Consider the following 24,805-nt stretch of genomic DNA (forward strand, 5'->3'; position numbering starts at 1 on the left):
AATAAGTTTTTTACCAGAAAAATTTTCCATTCAAATTTCCAGCCAGGTCTACTTATTATCTAGAATTACATTCACTACAGATGATGCCTATGGGCACTGGGACATGCAAAGGTATCCCAGTGATTACTTCACTGCATAGAACTGATATTGATGCCCCTCTTTGGGGAAAGCCCCATAATACTCAGCTACAGGTTTCTATCCACAAAGGAATATGCAGAGAGAAACTTGGTATCCATGACACACATAAGGACTACCCAGAGATAAGAAAAATAACTCTAGGCCCACGATTAAGGTAGAAAAATAACAGCAGGAGTATATGTAAACTGAAAATATCCAGTGCACTTGGAACAGCTGAGTTGTGCCCCCAAAAGTGCAGGTAGAAGCCCTGTGTCTTGGGATTATTGCCTAAAAGGAAGAGAAAATAATGTATTTGTAGATACTATACCTGGAGTATTTTTGGTTGAGGCAGTCAACGCTGTTTGTGTTCACTTCTAATAGATACGAATTTAACAATTTACCAGGTCCACAAGGTAGGTCCACAGTCAGGACAACCACCCAACAAGGTGCTGTAAGCATTTCTCACCCCCACTATGCAATGAATTCCCAGATGGGCTCCCTGTGGGCTGAAGCACCCTTGCACTTCATCTAAAAAGGCTGAGTGCCTTCTTGATATTTTATGCTGTACAAGAAAGCAAGCAGCTTACACTTGGGCAAGTAAAAACGTACAAAACCTGTATCAGGCCAAAGAAAGTTCAAAACACTGCACTGGTCTTGTTTTTGTTTGGACATTCAACATTTCAATCATGGGAATGCCATGCACTTAGCTGAGGTTTTATTATAATCTTTTCTCCAGGTTTTGCTGGTATTTCTACCCGTCTTTTCCAGCAATGCTGTGCACATTGCTGAAGAGCAGTGTTAGCTAAAGACAGGAGGGACAGATAGGTTCTGTAAAACATTGAAGAACTCACTGAGGCACAGCCTTTTCACCCATTTCAGTGCTCCTCCCCCTGTAAGCTTCCGTGTGTTTCCATTCCACTGTATGCCTTCATCTTTTCAGTACTGCCTCCACTCCATGCAAGTGATGTAATTTCTTTCCCTGATATCTTTAGCTTTAACATGCTGGGGAGCACAGTCTGCAAATATAAAGCTACATAACCAGATTCAGAAAGTTTTCTAGACAGCTGACAGGTCTAGAAAAGAAAGAAAGAAAGAGTAAGAGGCATGAGGGGAACCCTGCTTAAGGAGGAAAAAAAAAAAAGGGGGGAATTTTTCTTTCTTGCAGATTTTCTTTCTTGCAGAATCCTTACTTCACAGTATAAATCATCCATGTATTCTGCAGCTAGCACACACTGTATTAGATACAATCAAAAACTTAACACAGAGTGGAAATCATTGAAAGGTGTCCCATTGCTGTACAACGACCCTCAGCAAACCCATGAAATCTAAATTTCAATGCAATGCCTTGTACTGCAATAGCTGCCCTGCATGTATTGGAGTCAGGTCGTCATTCCTAGCAATACTTTTAAAAGAGGCTGTCTCAGCACAGCTCATGTGTCAGTAACATAAATTCCCCAAGTTCCCATCATATTTTAGTCATATTTATGGCCTGTTCTAGAGCAAGCTCATTTTACATAACAATTCAAATACTATACTAAGAAAACCCCTGAGAGAAATTAATATACACAACTCATTTCCTAGCAGATTGGATTCTGCAGGTTCAAGGGTAATTTTTTTCCTGCAGCAACTTCCTGCAAATTCCCATCCTGCAGTTTGTTTGAACTGGACAGACTTTTAATTCACAAAGAAGGATGTCCCCAGACAGGTCACTATGCAGAGAGGCTCACGCAGAAAGACTTCTTGAGAAACGTGCAGTGTGTTCAGCAGAAGATGCAATAAGCAGCAGTTGCCAACAGGAAAGAGAGCAGTGAGAAGAAAAAAGGAAGAGGAGGCTACCTAATTTTATCTTAAATCTCAGCATATGAGTAAATATGTCAGCTGGCTCCCTGTTTTTAGCAGACAAAACACTGTTTTCTATGTGATTGAGATAATGAGTGAAAGCATTTGGGTTAGAGTATAAATGGAACAGAAAACTCAAGCACAAACTACACTGATTCTTCATCTGATTTTACAAGATAATTCTGCAAGAAATAGTTAGAAACAAGACACTGAAATCAAGTTTGTTTTTGAAGTTTTTGGTATGGCTTGTATTGCCTTTTCATTACTAAATAGGTGCATTTAGTTACGCTTAGTAAACTGAAGGACAACTCTGTCTGTTTCTTACAGAAAGCGAAACTCATCTCCTTGCATGGAGGCAGCAGAAGGCTTCTGAAATTTTTAAGACTCTACAACTTCTTCAAATTCTTAGGTCAATTACTTGAGTGGGACTTAAACAGAGCTCTGGCCTCATGCCACTCCTTTGCCCAAGTGTTAACTACCAGCATGTGATGGTCTGGATTGCTGTCTGCACACCCCCACCCTGCTATGCCCACTACAGTAATAGTTACTCCAGAAATTACTTTGTTCAATCTGGTTTACAATGCGTCTACCTTTTTGCAATAGGAGTCTAAAGATATTTTACAATAAGGTTAAAAAGATACATTTACATCAGCTTGGAGATTCTAGATGATCACATAATACTTACTAATTATTACTTTTTTTTTAAAGCTGGATCATAAACCAATGTAAATTGACACTGTTCCACTGGCAGAGAATATTTCTTTCAACATGCAGATTTATTTGCCTATTCACCTAATTTAAATGCATTTATCCTGCACATCCATAAATCATGTAATAACCGATCTTCAATCACTAGTGACACTGAGTCCACAAGAAAGTGATTTGTAAGTCCCTTAACATCAATATAGTCTCTGAATTAGTTTGTATAGACTTTCCAATGCTTACTTAGTATATGCTGTCTCCTAACAAGTACTGCCTGCCTGCAACCCATGAATCTTCGCAATTAATTGCACTGTAACTGAATGAGCTGGAGTACTATGACTACAACCCAGGCTTGATCAGCAGGAATGTCAATGCACTGGGGGAAATCCATGGCTTGGCATCACCCTCTGTTTGAATTGTATCAGTGCAATATACCTTGCCCCAAAACCCTTCCTCAGTAACACAAATTGCTGCTGGCCTTTTGGAAAAATTCCAAATGACATAAAATGTAGCTTTTTCTTCTCAGAAACGTAAGCTACAATAAGCATAGTTATCTTGTCCTTGCCCCATAGAAAGTAAAATAAAGTACTAGGCATAGATCCCCATGCCCAAAGAGCTCAATGACATAGCCCTATGAAGCCTGGAAAAAAGTCATAGGGTGAAAGCACAGGTTGACACTTCAGTTTGTATTTATCTGACTGGAGGATAACTCTGATCTAGGCAGAAGAAAAAGATTTGCATCTTAAAATTTAACCAGAGCCCATGTCCTTTCCCACAGCAACAATGTGGATTTTGTTAAGTTGATTACAGTAAAAGGACCTTGCTCTTACAAGTATTTTTATCTCCATTTGAGATATTCAAAAGGACACATTCTTGGGTGTTTAGCAAGTCTTAGGTTCCCACTGCAGCTCTTTCCTCTGCTGGAGCCCTTGCTAAGATCACTTACACGGCTTTTTAGCTCTTTCTGAACACCTGTTTTCACAGAATGCTTCAGAACTCCATTTTTCTGGAGACATCTACTGCTCTGTTAAACCTGATGTTGATCCATGGGTTCAAACATTATTTGGTTACAGGAAGAAGTAGAAATTGGGAGAAAACGGTACTCAGTGTAACTGCTCACAGAAACCAAGAAACGAGGCCAAACCCCAAACCTCACAAAAAGAAACTTCTGCTCTATAAAGATATAAGACAAATAAGAGAATAAATCCAGCTACTGACTGCAGGAAGTTTTCCAAGAGTATGTTCAGATATTCAAGGATGTGGAATAAGTAGAGCACAGAAAAGAACTGTAGTGAAGAATTGGACAGACATGAAGTTAATTCATCATAGTCAGGGCATCAGGAAACAGAAAATACGAAGTATTAGAGAAACTGGTTTAACAAATTAAACAGAACCATACAATTAATCCTCACAGCAGATGTGTGTATGTATTTGAATACATCCTACTTACTTCAAGGAAGTGTTAATTCAACATACTACTTGGTTCTACAAAATAAGAGAATAATGAAGCTGCTTGACAGGTTTTCATCCCTATACTGTAAATGGAGCACTAACTCATTCAATTCCTCCCCTTCTCTCGTAGGCATAAAAGCATACACACATGCCACTTGGAATACAGTCTTAGTATTAAAATGTCTTAATACTGACATGGAGGTACAACAATGTTGTTTCAGTAAGTCCTACCTAATTTAAATTGTAATTGAGGGATATCCCAGCTCTGCAATAATGAGTCTGCAGGAGAAGGAAAAAGAGGAAAAAGAAAATCCTTTCACTGTGACAACCTGTTACAGTTTTAACTTCATCATGAGTTTCCTGTATGAAAGACCTACTGCACTAAGCCACCAGATGACAATTTAATTGATGTTAAATATGCACGAAGTAATTAAAAAAAAAATGTTAGGATTTTTCAGATTATAAAACCTTTTAGTTAAACTCAATTTAAAATGAAAATAAACATTAGATTATAATCCATCTGAGGGAATTTATTGTCTGAAACATCCTAAAATTTGTTTTGAAATACTCTGCATACATTATACACACTGAAATTATCATGTGAAGATTATTGTGTATTGATGAGAGACTGTTAGTTCACTCTTCTGGGTACAAAAATTCCTCTGTGAGGCCTTTTTCTGTAGAAATAGCACAATACTTTTGTTTAAGTAAAAATTCTAGAGCAACCTATAAAGACAGGAGGGTAGCAATAAAATCTTCAAATAGGTGTCACCTGTGAAAATAACAAATAGTTTAGTTGTTCAATTGCTAAAATAAACAAGTTTTGAAAAGATAATTTCGGGGCTCTTTAAGAGTTTAGAAACCAGCTGGATTTGTGCACCTCATTCACTCTCATCTTTGAAAACATTCATTTTCTCTGTTCTTCTCTCTTTAGTAGTACAGTAAGGTCAGAGGAAAATCTTGGAGCTCAACTCATATGAACTGGCATTTACTTCTAGCATTGGGTGGTCTAGCTGAACAAGCACACCTTAGTTGTAAACCACCTGTATGTTAAACAATGTAATCAAGTATTCCACTTGCGCTGATCAAACCTGCACATTCACTCGTGAGACATGGAGGTCTGTAACTTGGCACAACCTACAAAAAAAATGACAAGGGTTTTGCGGTAAAACCTTTATTACAGTTGTCTCAGTGTCAGGGCAATTGAATTCTTCTGGTGCCTCAGGCTCATATGCCTCTGTGTCACAAGGAACATTCATTATGAATGAAGAATAGGATCTCATTATAAATATCAACAGAAAACAGTCAAGGCTCTATGTATGGATAAACCAAGTCCTGCACCCATACAGAGCTCAGGTTTATACAGGTTTTGAATTTCAGAATTTAGTCCTTAAATATTAAATACATAGGAGATGCAGTTGGAGATCTCAGCATTACTTGGCACAAAACGTCAGGAATCCAAGGTGATCATGTACAAGAAAAATCCTAACAAATGGGTACTTGGTCACTACCCCTGGGGCTCAGGTACCTTGACACACCCAGCTGAATGCACTATTAATGAAATTCACTACCATCAGTGGTCTTCTATCAGGGATACATTAACTCCCAACTACAGACTGAAAATATCTCATTTTCTGTCCATTTTTGAGACAAGCATAGATAAATATTATGCAAGAAAAGCATAATTGCCTGGAGAAAAAAATTTCCTATGACAGGCATTTGTTCCACTTCTCTGTATTTTTCTAGCTCTGCACTCTTCCTCCTTCAGCCTGTCTAAGAAAGGGTTAAAACTCCAGGCTATAAGGGAAAAGTCAGCTTTCGTATAGACATATTTCACTGTGAATGGCACATCAATATATAAGCACCATTTTTTTCGTGGTGGGCAGGTATTGCTCAGCCTTTATAGAGACATTTTTTTTTTAATTTGGAACATAAATTAAATTAAATATTTATGTCAAAGCTGCCAAAAGAAAGAGAAATAGAGCTGGCAAACAATTCTCTTAATAAAGTTCAATCACTGTAATGTACACTGTTGTCAAAGGGTGAGTGCAAGTTAATTTCTTCTTTAAAAGTTTTGCTCTCTTTTTCCTGACTGTCATGTCAGAAAGAACTGTTAATTTGAAAGGAGATTTATTCCGGGCATAATCCTGTGCTCAGATGAAGTGGATACAGTTCCTGTTCCCCTTGGTGATTTCATCAGCTGGTAAGGTCCTGTAGCTTTTTATTTATTTTTACTAGCTGCTTTGGGGGAAGGTTTCTTTCACTATTAAGTTGTAACACACAAACAGATTCATGCACACAAACAAAAAGAGAGAAAGAGTCTTGTAGTTCAGTATCTTTAAAAATAACCACACACACACAAAAAACCCCAAAAAACCCAACTACTATTCAAGGCAGGTAATAAAGACTGCAGAGGTCCAAAGGAAATAGGCAATAATCTGAGCATAGCCAACGATGGTACCATGACATCCTGCTGAACCTACCCAGGTACAAAGCATTGCTGGATCATCAGCAGGCAGAGCAAAAAAGATACTATGTATCTCTGAAACATATGCTTTCAAAAATATGGAAACACGCAAAGAATTTTTAAAATCTGTTTTTTAGCACAGCTGATGAGTGATTTCTGTCTCCCACACCGCCAGTTTTCTTTCCTGTCAACACCAATTTATTATCTAGAGATAATATTTGGGGAGACCAAAACTAAGTGTAATAAGAGGAAAACTGATGTAGGCTTTGGAAAAGGAACCTCTTGCAATGACACTGCATTGCTGAATTCCATGGAAATAAAATATAGAAAAAATGCTGAAATGCCTGGAATCCTTGCTCAGTGACAAATTCCTCAGAGTAGCTTACTGCAGTGCCACAGAATGCATTTCTAATGAGACTTAATATGTGATGTCCTCCTAAGCCTGAACAACTCAGTTTAATGACCTTTTCCAAATCTTTTTTCAATGAAGTCACATGTCATATAAGTAAGGACAGCTTGCACAGTTAAGAGCAGAGGACCGTACTAGTCTAAACTAAAAATGAATAATTACATATTGACTGAATACCTCTCTGCTGTTTCCTGGATGACCCTGAGTTACCCCTTCCTTGTGCCTCAATTTCCCCATTTTTAAATGACAAAAATGATGCCTTGATTGATAAAGTTCATTTGATAACACTATTTGAAGAATCAGTAGGCTCATTCACTTCCGGAGTTCTTCAGACTCCAGCAACAATATCAAAATGGATTTTATAGGATCTGAATTACATTCCTGCCTCAGTTTTAATTCCTTCAGTGCCTTTTAGTGCACTCTCTGCCCATCCATATTGCAATACTTCTCTTAGTACATGTCTGCGCAGTGTGAATTGAGCTGGCAGTTAGCACAAGACCTGAGCTGACAACATAGGAAATAAAAACTGATACATTAAACCTATGAAGCAAGTCCCCAGCTGGTCTAAATTACCATCACTGAATTCCTTCTGCTGGAAATCACTGGAGTCTACCTTTGCAACTTGCTGTATTGTCTGATTCACTATAATACAATGGCATGTCAGTTATACTCTAAAATAACCACACATGTATATTGCAACATGAATTGGGTTTTTATGATTTTTTACAGAATATCAAATGCTATCTTCAAAGGTCAATCAGAAGTTTGCAGCATATGATATTTGCCTTACCAAAAAAGAAAGGCATTTTCCAGTAAGCTACATTCCACGTGTAGCCTTTTTCCTCAACAAGGCAAAAATCCAGAAACCTCTGAAATCTTCTGAAGAGCAATGAGGAAAACCCAAGGAATATCTGCCTTGGGCCAGAAATTAGGAAAAACATTCGTCTAAGGGAAATAAATATTGTTGCCTCCCTGTCTGCATTTTACCTTTTGGGTGGGCATCATGCAATCTGCCACCCACGGAAACCTACCATTTTTCAATGGTAAAAAAAACCTTTAGGCTGATGAATAGTTGAGGCTCTGTACTATACCAGTGGTAGCTCATTCACTTGCTAAGCCTGCCAAAAGGATGCTAGGTTTGGGGTGAATTACTTCCTTGTATTGGCCACATATGGCTCACCTAGAAATTAAACCTTCACGTATTTCATAACTGTCATGAAAAAACAAGATACCATATCTTTCCTGATACATATTCTTTTACACATATTTTGAAATTCCTGGAGTTTGTGTACTTTGCTTTCCATGCTGAGCAATACTGAGAAGAGAAGTAAGGAAGGCCTAGGTGGAGTCAGTGCATGGTTAGAACAGGACTGGCATCTGTAAATAAAATTGTGAGCATGTATCTGCACATATTTATATCACACCGCCTGAGAAAGTATCTGCTAAAGATTCAGTAAATTTCAATGTTCACCTAATTTGATGTCATAGGTCAATAAATGAAGTCATTACTCACCTTCGATCTCAAACATCTTCTCTAGAGTCAAAATGCTTGAAGAGATTGGCGATATAATTTAGAAGTTCACTATAAAATGAAATAGTGTTGGTTTGGGGTATTTTTCCTTCTGGAGTATTGATTTCTCCACCAAAGCAGTGAGATTTGCTTATCTAATCTGATTCATGACTTATGCACCAGCAACAGCAACAGTAGAACTAGTTTGCAACTTCATTTTTTCCCCTCACCTTTTAGTAATATGTATAAAACAGACATTCAAATTGGCTTATTTTACGATCTATATGACTTCAGGTGTATTGTGCATCTGCTTTTCATCAGACATGGGGCAATTTTGAAAAACGGGCTAAAACAGACAGATGCAAACACAAGCTTTGCTAAACAAGCATTGAAAGTCCCAGATCTCAGACCTGTTGTTTCTCCTGGACTGATGTGAATATAGTTTTATGGTTCTCTGTAGTGAACATACTTACCCGAGTCATACTGAATGGAATAGACACTGGGGTGAAGACCCAGTCCCAAGCAAGTATTTTGCAAGTGCCTGCCTGGTTAGACAACTCTCCAGCTGCACAAACACAGATGGGGATACAATGGGGCTGGGAAGATGGTGGCTTGGCTGCCCAACCCTGTCAGTAGTTTCCACCGTGACCTTGTCCCTCCTGTACTGGGACATAACAAAGTCAATGAGCCCTCTGCACGCTCAGGAAACTTGACCACCCTTCCTATTCTAGGCAACACGGAACACAGGCCTGAGTATGTCTCCTAGGACATGAATTTCAACAATGTTTACGCACAGTGTCCTGAGAGGAGCTGAGTGTCATTCACACCAAAGGCTTGCACCCACGCAAGGGCACTGCCCCCTTGCCTGGGAGGCAGAGAGGTTTCTCTGTAACCAGTGCACACTCAATTGTATCATGTCCATTGACATGTACCCACCGACCTGTCTTTTAAGGAAAGAAAAGCGTTCAAGATTGTTGTTGGAAGCAGTGTCTTGCCTCTCTTCTGGCAAATAGAATCTACTCTTACAAAAAAGGAAAGAGAGAGACAAGGAATAAAAAGGCCTTTAGAAATATGTTCTTAGAACAGAGGATGCAAGTGCCAGGTCTGACCGTGGAGATAAATGGCAACAGTTTGACCTCCTCGAGCTTTCCAGACAACTGGAGAAGTGAGCAAGATTTGGTCTTACAGAAGTAAGATAACAACAAGCTGGAAGCAATGCCCTTTGATTTACCAAGCCTATAGTAGATTTCCATTTAAAAGTATGTATCTAGGCCCAATTAGATATGATGGGTAATCAGGGCTGGTACCCAGACCCTTAAAACGAGTCTGGGTAAACTGCGTACCTCTATGCCAAAAGAATGAAGCAGCTCTAGTCAGGAAGAGAAGAGAGTACTTAAGAGAGATCAAGCAGAGGATAAAAGTCCATCTTGTCCTGAACTTGACAGAGATGCTTTGGATTTGCAATTGTAGTAGAATTTGACCCAGAATACCTTAAACACCAGTTGTACAGAAACACCAATATAAGAAACATTTTTTTTTTTTTTAATATTAACACTTGGTCTAATGAACAATGCTGGAAAGAAATATGCAAGCCTGTCAGAAGGCAGATTGATTCATTGAAAACATATAAACAGCTTACCAAGGACTTTTCATACTGTTCTACATTCAACTAGAAGGCAACAAGACAGCTTTGAAGGATATGTAAAAAATCACTTTAGGTGCATTCCAGAGACTGGAGATAAAAACACTGACAGAATGAAAATGGAGAGAGAAAAGAGATGATGTATCAGTGACAAAGTTTATTTGTCTGAGTGTGGGTCTTTTGTTAGTTTGGGGGTTTTTCTTCAAAAAACACGTTTGCTTATTTTACTATTAAACTGATAATCCAGTTTAAATGCTAATGTCTGAATGCATATCCAGTCATGCAAGATATAATTCACTATAATTACAACAACAATCACACAGTAAGGGAAACATCTATCCTTAAATCAGAAAATTAATTTTTAATAAAACATAGCCATGTACAAAGTGGGAGGAAGTGATTTCATTAATGGCAAAGATCCAAACAATTTATTATCAGATCAGTATTTGAGGACTATCAACACAGGCATGAACTTTCATTGTTACATTTCATCAATATTGGTGGTATGCACTCAAACTGGAGAAGTGTCTACCCTCCATATTAAAATTATTAATTGATACAAATGTATATAAGTACCACTAGAAAATTTATGAGATTAGTCTATCATATTTTTTTTACATTTCCCCCCCCCCCCCCCTTGTTTGCTTACCCAAAGTAAGACATATTACTTTGGCTTGTCAATTTCTGTATTAATTCTCAATAACTTAACATCTATATAAAAATAAAAGTTCCATTTATTATTCTGTACCTTAAGAAATAATTTATTCATAAAATTGCATGTATTGTTTGATACTCTTTAAATTAGATTCATGTTTCTCTTCTGCAATTTCTGCAACACTGATATTATCCTGACAATGACCATGACATGACCCTGACAGCTGTCATGCCAGAGTCATCACTCATATATCAGTATCTCAACCACATTATGCTAACCACTGCAAAAAGAGAATAACAATTTATCAAGTAGTATAGTAAGTAAAAATAAACTAGAAGTTTAACTGTGATCTTGTTCTTAATTCCATAACAGAAGGTTGTCTGTAAGTTAGTGGTCCTCAGCTCAAATGAATCTTGAAACGTACGGTTTTGGCCTTACGAGTGTTTCAGTTCTCAGCTCCAGCTCATGTTGTTCCATATCCACCTTCGGCAGAACTGTAGACATGCGACTGCTGACCAACTGAGGTATCTCTGAACACCTGACCTTCAGCCTTGGCATTGCTGAAAGAGTAAGGCAAGATTGTCACCAAAGAAGCAGTGGGCAGAAGAAAATGAAAGTTAATTTGGCTATACTATATGTCTTCTTGGTAGATATAATCTCATTAGCTATAATTAAGAGCCAGGAGAACATAAACTAACAGTTTACATGACATTTCATATAATACTGATTATTTGCTAACAATTAATAAAGAAATGAATGTGGTTGGTATTGTAAGACAGTAAGTCTAAAGTTACCTCAAAGAGACAAGTTCAACCTTAAAACTGTGTAAAAATTACCGGATCAATCATATCATAACAGAGAAGCAGCAGCCTTTTGCTTGTCCTTTTTAGGAATGCCGAGGAGCGATAATGTTTTGCAGTGCTGAGTCCATTAGCACAAACACATTCATACAAAAAAAAATTAACAAAATTCCCCCCCAAACAACCCAAACAAAAACCAGTTAGGTGTAAAAAGCTCTTTCTGCTGAAGACAATAGACATCTAGTAGAGTTAGAATTTTTCTCTGGAACTTTAATTTTATTTAAAATGGATGCTAAAAAGCATCTTTCTCACTTGCTTAGATACCCAAGAATTCATAACCAACATTTCACATGACCAAAAATCCCATTTACAGTCCTAATATACAACCCAGAAGGTTGGAAAATCAGCCCAGAAATTTGGTGCTTGGCTCATTTTGATGTCATTCAGATCCTCTCATCTCCAAAATTGGAGCTCAGATCAAATAAACACAAACATCATGTGAGAAAATGAAGTTCAATTGCTTTATCAGGTGGCAGTTTCACTAAAGTTACTACAAAAGCTGTATGACTAGGACTTCATAATCAGACTCTCTAAGCCACTGCTACTGAACAGCTGTTAAGCTATTTGTACAAAATTAGTTTGCAGTTCACAGTGGCCAAGATAATAACACAAAAATCATCACTAGAACTGGCACTAACTGCCATGCTTGTTGGCAATCTAGTAAGCCCATGGTCCCATGGAGGGACAGCTATTTGAGAATGTCCCATCTATAATAAAGCAGTATGTACTGAGAAAATCACGACATCCTCAGTTTTCCTGTTTTTAAGCTAAAGACCACTAGGAAAGAAGAAAATATTTTGCAGAACTATGATTGTTGAGAGGAGAATACAGCTGCCTTGACAACTGTGGGCTGAAGTTTGCATTCATCGTTTCTGTCAAAAAACAAGCTCTAAGTGTATAAAATTATATGGCTGCTTTGTTTTCCATTTCTCAACTGAAAATATGTGTTTTTCCTGGAATTCAATAAACAGAGCATTTTTAATCTGCATGTACAGACTGCAACAGTGCAACAGAGACTAAAACTGATGAATATGAAGTAAACAAAAGAGGCTGGTTGGGAGACATGCACACACCAGATAAGGAATTAATGATCTCAGGAAATATGGCATCGTTCTCATTAAGGTTTTGAAACATGTTGTTTATTACACTCCACTCTGCAGATATCTAAATGTAACGCCTTTGCAGACATCTAAATGTAATGCCCTTGCTTTTGCATCAAGGGGTAATTCAGATTTTATTTGTTAATGAAGTAGTACACTGTACTGTGCCTAGCTGTCCAGAACAGTACCCAGACAGGCAATGCAAGCTCAGTAGTCCAGTATCCAAACTTACTAACCTTCCTAACAAAAGATCAGTCTGCACTTAGCTCTTTCATGGTAATTTTCATCTCCAACCAAACTCGTGTTTCCTAAGACTATGGAGACTAAATACCTGGTATTTAAAATTAGTTCTTATTTAATGCTAAACTTTCTGTCTTACTAGGGTGGAAAGTTACCAATTTTGCACTGTGAAAAAATATGGTAAATGTGATTTCTTTCCAAATTTAAGAGATTAGAACATTCATTAGGAAGTAGTGTAACATGTTACAACTAGTGTCAATGTTAGTGCTACATATTAAACTTCTATCAAGACAGAGTAAAAAGTGAGATTTAACCACCAGACAAATAATCAAACTGAACATTTTGCTACTAACAACTGTAAGGCAATACAATGGCTCAGTTGACTGCTTGGTAAGAAACTGTGCTGTAATCAGTAATTCAGAATTACAAGAGGGCTTTCAAATTTTGACTCATGCAACTAGGTCATAAAAGATTTCATACTCCTAGATGGGTTTCACAACTGTGTTCTGGGTCTCTCTAAGATGTATCATCTTTAAAACCAGGTATTATCATTACTGATTTACCTCATTTCCCAACATCCCAGTCTTCAGTACCTGGTGCTATGGAATATGTGCATCTGTTCCACCACAAAGTCACAGCTAGGGACCCCTTAATGTACAAATCAGAGCTAGGGAACCCTGAATTTCAAAAGTCCACCCCAAAAGCTGCTGAACATAATCCCAGTTTTTTGCAGGCTAGCGGCAATGATATGCCTGGCTTGTGGCAGAACAGGCAGGGAAAGAGAATTTATTGCACCAGCTAAATGCCCATTTGTGCTCATAAGCCTACAAAAAGCACTTTCCTTTACAGAACCGCATGAGCAGCCCAACACTTATGTGTGGTATAGTAAAGCAACTGCTCAGAAGTTGCAAGAATTGAATTTGTCCTCAACTCCATGTAAATATGTCTTAAGACAATTACCAGAATAAAGATTAATTTAATCCAAAAAAGCAGCATGGAGAAAATAGGGAAACACAGAAGGAAGTATTAATAGCATCAGAAATATTTCCAGCCAAAGATTATCAGGCAAGAACAGAAAAGGTTAAAGAAGGCTGTAAAAAGGCTTTCAAAATACCCTGCCCCCAACAATGGCAAGAAAACTGCCCTAGAATGGAAGAAAGGGAGCAAAAACATAATTAGAAAGGGAAATAGACTATAATGTAAGAGCTGGGGGAGGAAAACAACCAGAAAAAAATAAATCCTTTTCACTGGAGATGAAGACCAAAGAAAAAGGGAGAAAAATGTATTATATGGAGGGATCAAAACATTTTTAAAGCTCTCAAAATCCTTCAGAAGATAGAGGTGCTCAAGACTGAAGGCTCGATCTACAATAAGTAGATATACTGATTAAAGGTATAGTTAATTACATGCTGAAGAATAGCTTCTCTGCTGCACAGTATTGCTAAACCCAGACTGGTGCCAGCTGCAGATACTGTGTAGGAGGAACAATTGAAAAGATAAAATAAAGTTATTTTCTCAAGCAGTCTTGAATGTGATGGATCTTTTTGTCTTGCAGACTTTTCTCTATAATGGTTGTAAATGGAGCCCCCACTTTCATGTTCCCACTGGCATGATGCTCAGGGTTTCACTTCATTATAAAAAAAACAAGAACAGCACCACTGTTTAAATCCTATTGTTCTCCTTCTGTGGTGCTGGCTGTAGCATCCCTTCCACAACAGTAATAAGGACTGTGCTACATAACACATTACTTCAGAAATATCAGCTAATTGTGCTTCAACCATGATGACATAGGAATTACAACCCACATCTTGCAAGTAGAACAAATGGCATGGTTAGTTATTTGCAGTGTACACATTTACATCCATGACGGAGGAATAATATGAAGATTTATCTTGGTAAGCAGATTCCTTACTTTTAGGGACTTTTCCATTGAAGAGTTCAAAAGGCACATCCAGAGGCTGATGCAGCAAACCTATGAATAAAACAGCCTTCCGTGTTGCTGCATAAAGAGGCTTAAGAAATTTAGCTCATTTCTTTGCTGTTTCCTTCCAGGAGCAATGAATCTCTTCCTCTACTGCCCCACCTAATCAGAACAACTCTGTATTCATTTGGACTAGAAGAAACCCTAGGTCACTCGACATCCCATTTTATTTTCTTTTAGATATGATGTCCCACAGGAAATCACATAAAACTGTCTGAACATCACAATGTTGAGAAAAAAATAGGATAAATTTATCATTTTGTTGTATGTGCACATATTCAAGAATGACAAACCAGATAATTTTCTTCCAAACTAGAGAAAACTGTTATGCATAAGCAATGCTTGATTGGTCCACCCTGTTATCTCTGCAACAGGCATTTACTGTTGCAGCTTGAAATCTACCCAGGTATTGCAACTTCAGCTCCTGAGTCAGTCTTGCCAAAGAAACTTAGGAACTGCATTCCTCTGAATAGACAGACCTTAACACATAGTAAACACAGGCAATGTTTCATAGAGTGTTCTGCAGGATCCAAAAAATACACTTTTTCATGTTTTTTTCTTGTCGTTCTGGACACCCTCTACAAGGCCAGATTATCAAAGGTTTTTTCTTAGCCCTCCTCCCGATTTCATGTTGTAACTCAACAAACTTTTCCCCTAAGAATTCAAAGCCTGTAAAAGAGGTAGGTGATAAATTCCCTGGAATGGAAAAGGAATTAGGGGCTCAATTAGGTGTTCCATTCTCTTTTCATCATTTTGTATCATTTCACAGCATCTGATTTCTCATTAACATTCAAATACAGGATAGACAAGACTATGTCTTACACATGAAGAAAATGTTTCAGCTGTCTGGCTAGAAAATAACTTCAGGCATTCAGAGGTGGCACTGGAAATGAAATTGTGTTGCTCTCAACCACCGTGACTCAAGAAAGAGAAATTTAGAGATGAGAAAATAAATCATACTACAGGCTCTGGGGAAACTGGTTTTAATAGTCATGTTATGAAAACAAACAATTGTCATTACAGAGCTAGTAGAAAGTGATAGTCAGGAGGTAAAATCTAACACTATAGAAAAGAGGGGTGCTGAGAGAATTTTGCACAGAAACCTGTGACAGCAGGGGAGGTACAGGAATACTTTGAAGGAGAGAAGAGGTAAATTAAAAGGGCAGCTGTAAGGAACAAGAAGTACTTCTCATTCATACATTTACCTACTTGAACATGTGCAAAACTAGATGTATAGCATGAGTTCTCCAGACCTTTTCTTCCAGCAAACTCCAGCAGGTTCTAAAGAGCTCTGTCACTGCTAACAAGATGGTAATACCCCACCTAGTCACGATGTCCCATTCAAATGGGTCAGGAAGAGAGGGAGGAAGAGCCCACAAGGACCCCCACATAAGAGGGACAGAAGCACTGTGCAGCCCTGTCCCAGGCAGGCAGAGCCCTGGCAGTGATGCCAGTGGGGCTGGGGACAGCTCTGGGGAGAAGATGGAGTGGGATCAGGGAGGCAAGAGATAAGGGAGAGCTGTTTCCCCATGACAGCAGTGGAGACAGAGCCCAGGAGGTCTTCTTGTCTCCTTTTCTGGAAGACTTCCAGCCCTCACGGGATAAAGCCCTGAGCAGTGTGGTCTGAACCCATGGCTGAACTGGCTCTGGGCAGTCAGTCAGACTGGAGACTTCCCAAGGTCCTGAGTTATCCAATGGCACTGGGTAGAGCACCATACACCAGCAGGGAGTATGACTGGGAAAGAGGTACTCTGTTCTTCATAAGGAGACGTCTCAGAGATTCTTAGTTACTTATTTAGAAGTGGACATTTTCTGCAAGCCTGGCAGTTTTCAGAAGCAAAAAAAAAAAAAAATCATGTTTGCTGTAGTACCAACTGTACAGTATAATGAACAGACCTTTGTGAGCAGCCAGCTTTCATCTCAAATGCAGCAGGGGAATGGAACATGATTTTCCCTACCCCTCTCTTAGGATCCCTCAGTGAGTCTGTGCTGTGTATTGGAAGAGAATCACTTGGCATAACAACAAGGAGTGTCTTGGAGCACTCCAAAGAAAGTAGTGGAGTGTAGGAGACCTGGACTTTGAAGGTCTGCATGCTGGCATGCTGTTTCAACCTTGGTCTTTGATGAATTTCAGTTTACCTACCTGCAAAAGGAAGATGATGATGCCACCATCCTGGGGGAGAAAAATTTTATCTCTGTAGAATACTTCATACAATCTCATCATTTGATCCTGTCTTTTGCTTCTTGTAACATTCGTGCAAGAAGTCTGAGTTTTTTGGGTTTTTTTTTTTTTTTTTTTGGTATGGCACATGTACATGGAAGAAGGTAGATGGCTTTCCCATGAAGATGACAAGGCAGTGACCCTGTCTAGATTTTAGTTGCTGCAGACATGGCTCTATAAAACTGACAATAAAGAACAGCAAACAACAAACAGCCACAGCATCCAGCCCTGAATAAAACTCCATTAATAAAAGTCACACATCATAAAATGTCAGTGAAAAGTAAGGAAATATTTCCAACCATTCAAGCCAGAGCATAGAAGCTTTTGCTTAGGTCACCCTGATTATAAAAGGATGTTGCTATATGAGACATCATTTCAGCTGTCATCACGGTAGCTTGTATATCACTGCTTTTGATATCATTCAGTCAAAATGTTCAGAGGATTTATGTGCATTATTATTAAAGAATGCAAGTTCAACAGCAGTGGGTGTGACAAATAGCTTATACTAATCAAGTATAACAGAAATAACTTACTAGAATAGAAATTCTTAATTCATTAACTTCTTACAAAAAAACAATGAAAAATAAAGACAGAGAAAAGTATTTTTTTTACATATTAAAATACCAGAGATTCACACAAATCTTTCTCACACCTCTTTTCTGAAGGCTTAAAAAACTTGAATCTAGAAATCCTGGAATCAAGGATATTAAAAGGCTAACCTTAACACATAGTTTCACTCTTCTACTAATGCCCTGACTTCAATAACTTCTTCCATTCTTCACTCCTTTGTTAGTCATTCTTAGTTTCACATTTTTCACTTTTAAAATCTCAGCCAAAAGAAGCAATGGCACTTAACCCTTTCACCTCAGATGACTAAGGTTTTATTGATTCTTTCTATCCATGTCCTTCACCTTCAACGCTAGGTCAAGAACAACTTGATGAAAAACTTGGAGTTCAAATCTCCAGAGAGGAGATATCAACAAAATATTTTGATACATTCTGAGTAGAATTTCTCCTACTTATCAATGCCTGAAACAGCGGGAGCCAGGAATATATGGGTAGTTTACTGGTTCTGAATTAAATATTTTTACTTGGATCTGGCCCAGAAGAGCAGTTCAGAATATGAAATCAGCCTGACAATTAAGGAATAAACCAATTTGTCTGCTTGTTTAAAGTGTGCTCTATAGCTGGAACTCCATATAGTGAATTTATTTCTCACACTGGTAATTTTACCACACTTGGATGACTTGTGACAAGATAAGCCAGCAGAGCTAGAGTCTCTCCTTAGAGCAAGACAGCACAGTGCACTGGTCTTTCTTGTACTTACAATTCAGACCAAGGACAGGAGTGGATTGGGAATTTTCCAGGGTTTTACAACACTCTTCCAATTATTCGTGTTGCTGGACAATATTCACACAAATACATAAGAAAAAATACCAGCTGTAGCAAGCTAAGGGCATCGTAGTAACAGGAGACTGTACTAATCTGAGGTTATTAAATTGCAGTGGCTGTGAACACTATCCTCCTTCCTTGATTTAAAACATGTGAACCAGAAAAAACCTCATTTAAAAAAAAGCTGGCAGAAAAAACCTTCATTATGTAATTCTTTGTAAACGTGACTGCATAGAGTAACAAGGCAGCAGAAGAGAAAGAAACAAACCAATAGGCCTATGAAATGGGAGGTGCACTAGAAGCCAGTGATCTGGAACTTCAGGGCTAGCTGTGTCTCACCTGCAGTTGCATCAAAAACTCAAGAGACCTCAGAAACTCAGACACCTCCGACACATAGTATTCACAATCCAGAAAAAACCCACAGATTGATCCCTCAAAGGAGCTTGTAACATGCCAGAATAGTTATTTCTATAGAAAAAATAGAACAAAAGCTCATTGACTGAAGATGACAGGGAGCTAACAATTCAGTCATTCAGCAATTCTTTGTGACCATGGTACAAATATAAAAAGTCAGGAATTAAAATCAAAACAACCAGCTGAAAATGGAGCTGAGTGTACTTGGGGAGGAAGTGCCTCTGAAGCAGTGAATAACCTCTCTCTCAGCAGTTAATAAGGAGAACAAATGCTTAAGAACCACGATCAATCTAGACTAGCCAGGCACAGTTACAGGTAGTGTTGTTAGAGTTTGTCCTCTTTGTAACTGTACCAACAATTAGTACTCAGTAAATGTTGTGGGCTCAAAAGTTTTGGGGTTTTAGATTTTGAAAATGTGTTAGAGGAGTGAATGAAATAATTTCAACATCGAGATCAAATTCAGCAAACAGTTTAGGCCAAAGAAAGGGAGTGTGGGATTTTTTTTTTGAGAAAAAAATGCCCCAAACACCACAAATAACAGAAGCATACATTGTCATACTTTAAAAAAAAAAAAAAAAAAATTAAACTAAACTAAATCTTTGGGTATATCTTTATGATATTTCTATTTTTTGTTGTGAATTTTGTTTTAATTAAATCTTTCCTGGTTTTATGTCCCACCTCCGGTTTGTTTGGAGTTTATCCTGGCACAGACCTGCTTGCTGATGCTCACTATTTGCTGAAATGAGGGCTGATGCTCTAAAAGAAGGTTTCAGGATTATGAGGTAGTAATTACTGTGTACTACTCCATCGCCTCTAGCTTTGCAAAGAAGAACCTCGAAGCATTATGTGAGTACTCTAATGTAGATTTAAACTGATAATTAAAACTTGATTAGTTCTTAAAGCCCCAGGAATAGGGAAAACCACTACCTCTGATACTGGAAGAATGCATTAGATCTGTATGCACAGTGCATAGAGCTGAGATTCATTTTAATGAGACTGCATTACAAATGCCAACTTTTTTTTTTAATCTTTTGTTTTGTGTTTGCTAATTTAATATCTGCCTTTCCAATGCTGTCTTACCCCCGCAGTATTCAACAGGTTAGGTCCTTACAAAGCAGGCTAAACAACTTCCCTGCCTTCTGCACCTTTTAGTGTTTTTTCTTTCTCTTCTCAGAATGGACAAGTGTTTTTGAGGCAGTTCTTACTTTTTGCCAAAACCAATTTCACTTATTTTTATTCTTCAAGAAGAGGAACTTTTCCCTATACATTCAGCTGGACTGGTTTTGGGATTGGGTTGTGGGGTATTTTTTTCCTGTTGCTGTTTATAGAATAATTTTTTGTAGATGGCTACCATGGGAAGTTTTCAATGGTGCAATATCTGGAAAGTTCTTGTATTGTAGCACCTTCTAAATTATTTTTATTGGCCATGTCATTGAGGCAGTTGAGATTGATAATGAAGTTTATTGGTGGTGGTATTTTGTTGGTATAAGTCTGGAAGCCTGGATGAACTTTCCTTTGTTTCTTGTATGGTTTATAGTGCTGATGAATAGATGTCACTAAAATGTCATGACCAGCATGAATTTGTTCTATTGGAGCAGCTTCTTATACTCTACTTATTTTCACAGCTGGTATCCTTCATCTTATTTTTTATTAAAAAACTTGTTTTGCTTCACATGATGACCACCACTATCTTTAGGCGGTGGTCTGGGTATGTTACAGATACTTCAGCTTCTCTGCTGATATTTGACCAGGATAATTTCTTCTTTTGTTTTCTCAGTTTGCAAAGAGGTTTTTGATGTGCTCTTTGCCAATGGGACTTCTGAATTAAGCAACACATAGATCATAGTTAAACAAACAGTAAATATAAAATAGTTAGGAATTATTTACTACAAGAGCTTTGTATCAAACAAGTCATCTAAATCCAAGTGCTTATTCAACTTCTGACAAATTAAGAAAGTAATCTATTTTGTCTTTTATAATCTGAAGATGTAAGAAAAAGAACATTAGTGCCAGAATTTCCATTATAATCAGTCATAGCTATGAAGTAACTCCACTGATGTTAAGTACAAGGAATTTGGTTTTGTCACCCAAGCAGGCAAGTTTAGACAACTTATTCAAAACAACTAGGATTTTGGGGGACACATTCTCTAATATTTAATTTTTAAACCCCTTTGGATAAAAGGGGAGATAGGAAAGGCGAACAGGAGTTTTTTAAGTGACTTTTACTGCTGAGTTGGGAGGAATACTGCCTAAATTTTATTATTCTGTCCTGTCAAAGAAAGCTAAAACTGAAATACATAATATTTTACAAGACATGCTGCCAAAAGTTAAGATACATTCTTTTATAACCGAGAATTCTCCAGCTTAACATATGTTTTTCCCATGGTCAAGATTTTCCAAATTCATATTGAAAATAGCTGGGTATATAGAAAATAAACAACTCACAGAACACCTCTATGTATAATTTGGTTGTCATCTGGCTGCAAAATATTTAATAAAAATAACAGCAATAATAAAATGAAAGCAAAGAAAAAAAGAGAATTAAAATTCAAAATTGCTCTTGTAATTTTTAAAAAAACACCCGAACATTAAAACCAGCTCTACTTCAAACACTTCAAACCTGAAAAAACAACTTTTACTTCCAAGTTTCTGCATGGGACTTATTTTTTCCAGTTTTCAATCAACTCTTTTATTTAGGCAGTGGTAAGTAAATTTCAGGGAACAAACTGCAATCAATGACCAGCTGAGAAAAATGGATATCTTTATATACAGTGAAGTTCTAATACCTGGTAATTCATCCTCAAAAAAGTGTTATGCACAAATGTCATTATTGCTGTTATAATGTATGCATGGACTTTTCTTGGGGTTTTAGACAATTTCACTGGATTAAAGGCTTTCAAACAGCATGACAGCACTAGACCATATCCAGATCAGATATGACCTCTGAAAACAGTGTATGCCTCATGCAAATATTGTACTTGATTGCTTTCTTGTCTTCACCACAATTCTGGGGTTTTGGGTGGGTTTTTTTCTGTTGGGTTTTTTTTGTTTGGTTGGTTAGTTGGGTTGGGTTTTTTCTGCTATTCAAGTAGTTGCACAAATCCTTAATTCCATGCCTTCAACTAACCTAAGAGTCTCATTTTTTGTAATGTGCCCTAACTGGTTAAGATTATGTTACCTAAACCTTGATCACCTAAAGCTAACTATTAAACTTGGCAAACCTGGCTGCTGTCTCCCCATGTATTTGATTAAAGGACACTGCCACATTTACTAGAATCCTTATGATGGAAATGTGAGACTCTATGCATATATGTAAAAGAAAAGAGGGCTGTAAACCAGGGGTTTATAAAATATGTCTGCACATTTCAAACAGCAAGTTGTATTTTTACCATAGGAAGATGTTCCTCTCACATTATCTCCAATTCTGTGATATGGAAAACGCGTATTTCCTTTCTTTAATCCTCATTAAAAAGGCATTTATGCATCAAGCAACAGTAATGGAAAAGAGAGGGAACCAAAGGGAGGAGTCGGAGTCGTTTGTGGTGTCCTTTTCTGCTCTTTGCCTACGGGAAGACAGCATAGTGTAACGACGCGCCAGAGGAGAAACTGTTTAGCAAATAAACATTGCCCTCTGTTGGGGGAAAAGGTCCCTCCTCCACTACGGTTTTCTGCAGGTTTTTTAGAATAAGTGCTGCCATACTGAGTGTATTAGCAAAATGTTATCTTCAGTATGCTCAGTATGAGAAAATGAATGGTGTCCAAGCGTAAAACTTTTGACATCATCTAGTACATCATTCCAAATTTCTCTCCAAGACAATATCACAGTGTTACTCTTACCAGTAATATAAGAGGGACCAAAATACAAATGAGATAACAGTTTCTTCGATTAAAAAGGTATGTTTTGACAGCAGATTACTGTGCAGCTCCAGAAACTGGAGCTCCAGTTTCCAGCAACAGCAAAAACTTTAAAAACAGAACAAAACAAAACAACAACAAAAAACTTTAGGAACTTTTCTGAATGTTAACTTTTTCTGAATGCAAAATCTCTGCAAGACTGAGCATTTTGTCCTGTCAGACAGATGCTAATTTTATGCCTTCCCTTCTCCCCCCTTGCTCCCCTCACTCAAAGAAGAAGTTTCTGTACTGGTGTATACTGGATTATTTTGGAGGCAGCAAGAGCTCTGGTGCACTATTGTCACCACAAAAAAATACAACAGAAGAGACAAAACATAAGCCAGAAAGAGTTAGCAAGCTAACGTGTCAGTTCTTTAGAGGCCATAGGATGTATCTAGCAACCTTCAGAGAATGCCAATTTAATCCTAAATTACCAATCTACTTTTCTTCAAACACAGTTTCATCACATGCTGCTTTTAAATAGTAGGAATTAAATTACACAATTTTGCCACCTTTGTGTTGGGACAAGACATATCCTTACAAACTTGAATCCAGGAAAAATATTTCCTACCACCCTGTAACACACACTTGGTCTGCAGAAGACAAGGCTATGGCCTTGCTGTCTCCTTCAACCTTGCCTTCAAGTCATTTGAAGTAATAGGGGCAATAGGTCAAAAAAGCATCCACAGATCCTGAAACCTCTCAGACTGAAGGTCATTTATAAACATCATATGGCACCCCTGCCTTATTCATCAGGTAATGCCAATCCAGCACAAGGCTGATGGCATGTTTAGAAATAGCTTCAATACCACATTTCACTGCCATTCAGGTGATATAGAACTTGTCAGCAGTATCAGCAATGCCTGACCATGTTTTTCATGAGTGTATGTACATATATCTTGTGTCAAGTTTGATGGTTATGAAACAGTATGGGATTAACTGAGAAAGCTGTCAAAGAGAACAGGTATGAGAAGACTAATGTGTTAGAAGTTATGCTTCAGACCTCATGTTACAGCGCTCGTGAGCCCATAGCAGAAGCCCTGCATCCAGCTTTGTGTCTCCAAGAGCCAAAAAGATGTTGCTGTACTGGAGTGAGTCTAGCAGACTGTCCCTAGCACGGCCAGGGCTGGAAGCATACAACGAACAAGGAGGGACTGAAAAGCTTGTCTGTCCTAAGGCAGCTGTTGAAGGATATAGATATTATTTTCAGCTACCTAATACGTGGTTGGTTATAGAAAAGATAGTCCACAATTTTTCTGGAGATGCACATCAGAAAGGTAAGGGACAACAGCCACAAGCTGTAGTATAAGAAATTAAGTCCAAGTAGATACAAGGAACAAACTCTTCATCAAGAGTGTGGAAAAAGACAGCAGTTGTCCACAGAGGCTGCGACATCTCCATCCTTGGAGACATTAAAAAATGGCTGAACGAAGATCTCAGTAATAAAATGTAACTTCAGAACTGGACCTGGCTTTGAAGCTGTGGTAGAAGAGGGGAGAGGAGCTAGTAAATATGATCCCAGAGGTTCCCTTCAGACTAAACCAGTCCATGACTATGAATTGCCATTGACGTTCCTGAAAAAATTCCCCAAATAAGAAGAAGTCTTATTGGAACTGCCTACTTAAAAAAGAACATGTTTAGAACCTGTAAGTATTTCCACAGGAAGATGGTATTGCTAATAAATTACAGCTTCCTTTATGTCCTAGGTTAAATAAAATGGACTGCTTTTATTATTTACATACTTCTAACATTCTTGAGCCAAGAAGTTGTAGTCATGAAATACAAAATTCTTTGTCAGTACCCTACAGAGCATGATTACTGCTGTCTTTCAACAGATTTTACTCATTCCAGATGCAAATCCAGGGTTTCAGATAGTTTCCAAATAACACTGTTCTGATGTGTTTGCTACT

The sequence above is a fragment of the Falco biarmicus genome, chromosome Z (genome assembly GCF_023638135.1).
Source record: "Falco biarmicus isolate bFalBia1 chromosome Z, bFalBia1.pri, whole genome shotgun sequence".
Lineage (NCBI taxonomy): Eukaryota > Metazoa > Chordata > Aves > Falconiformes > Falconidae > Falco > Falco biarmicus.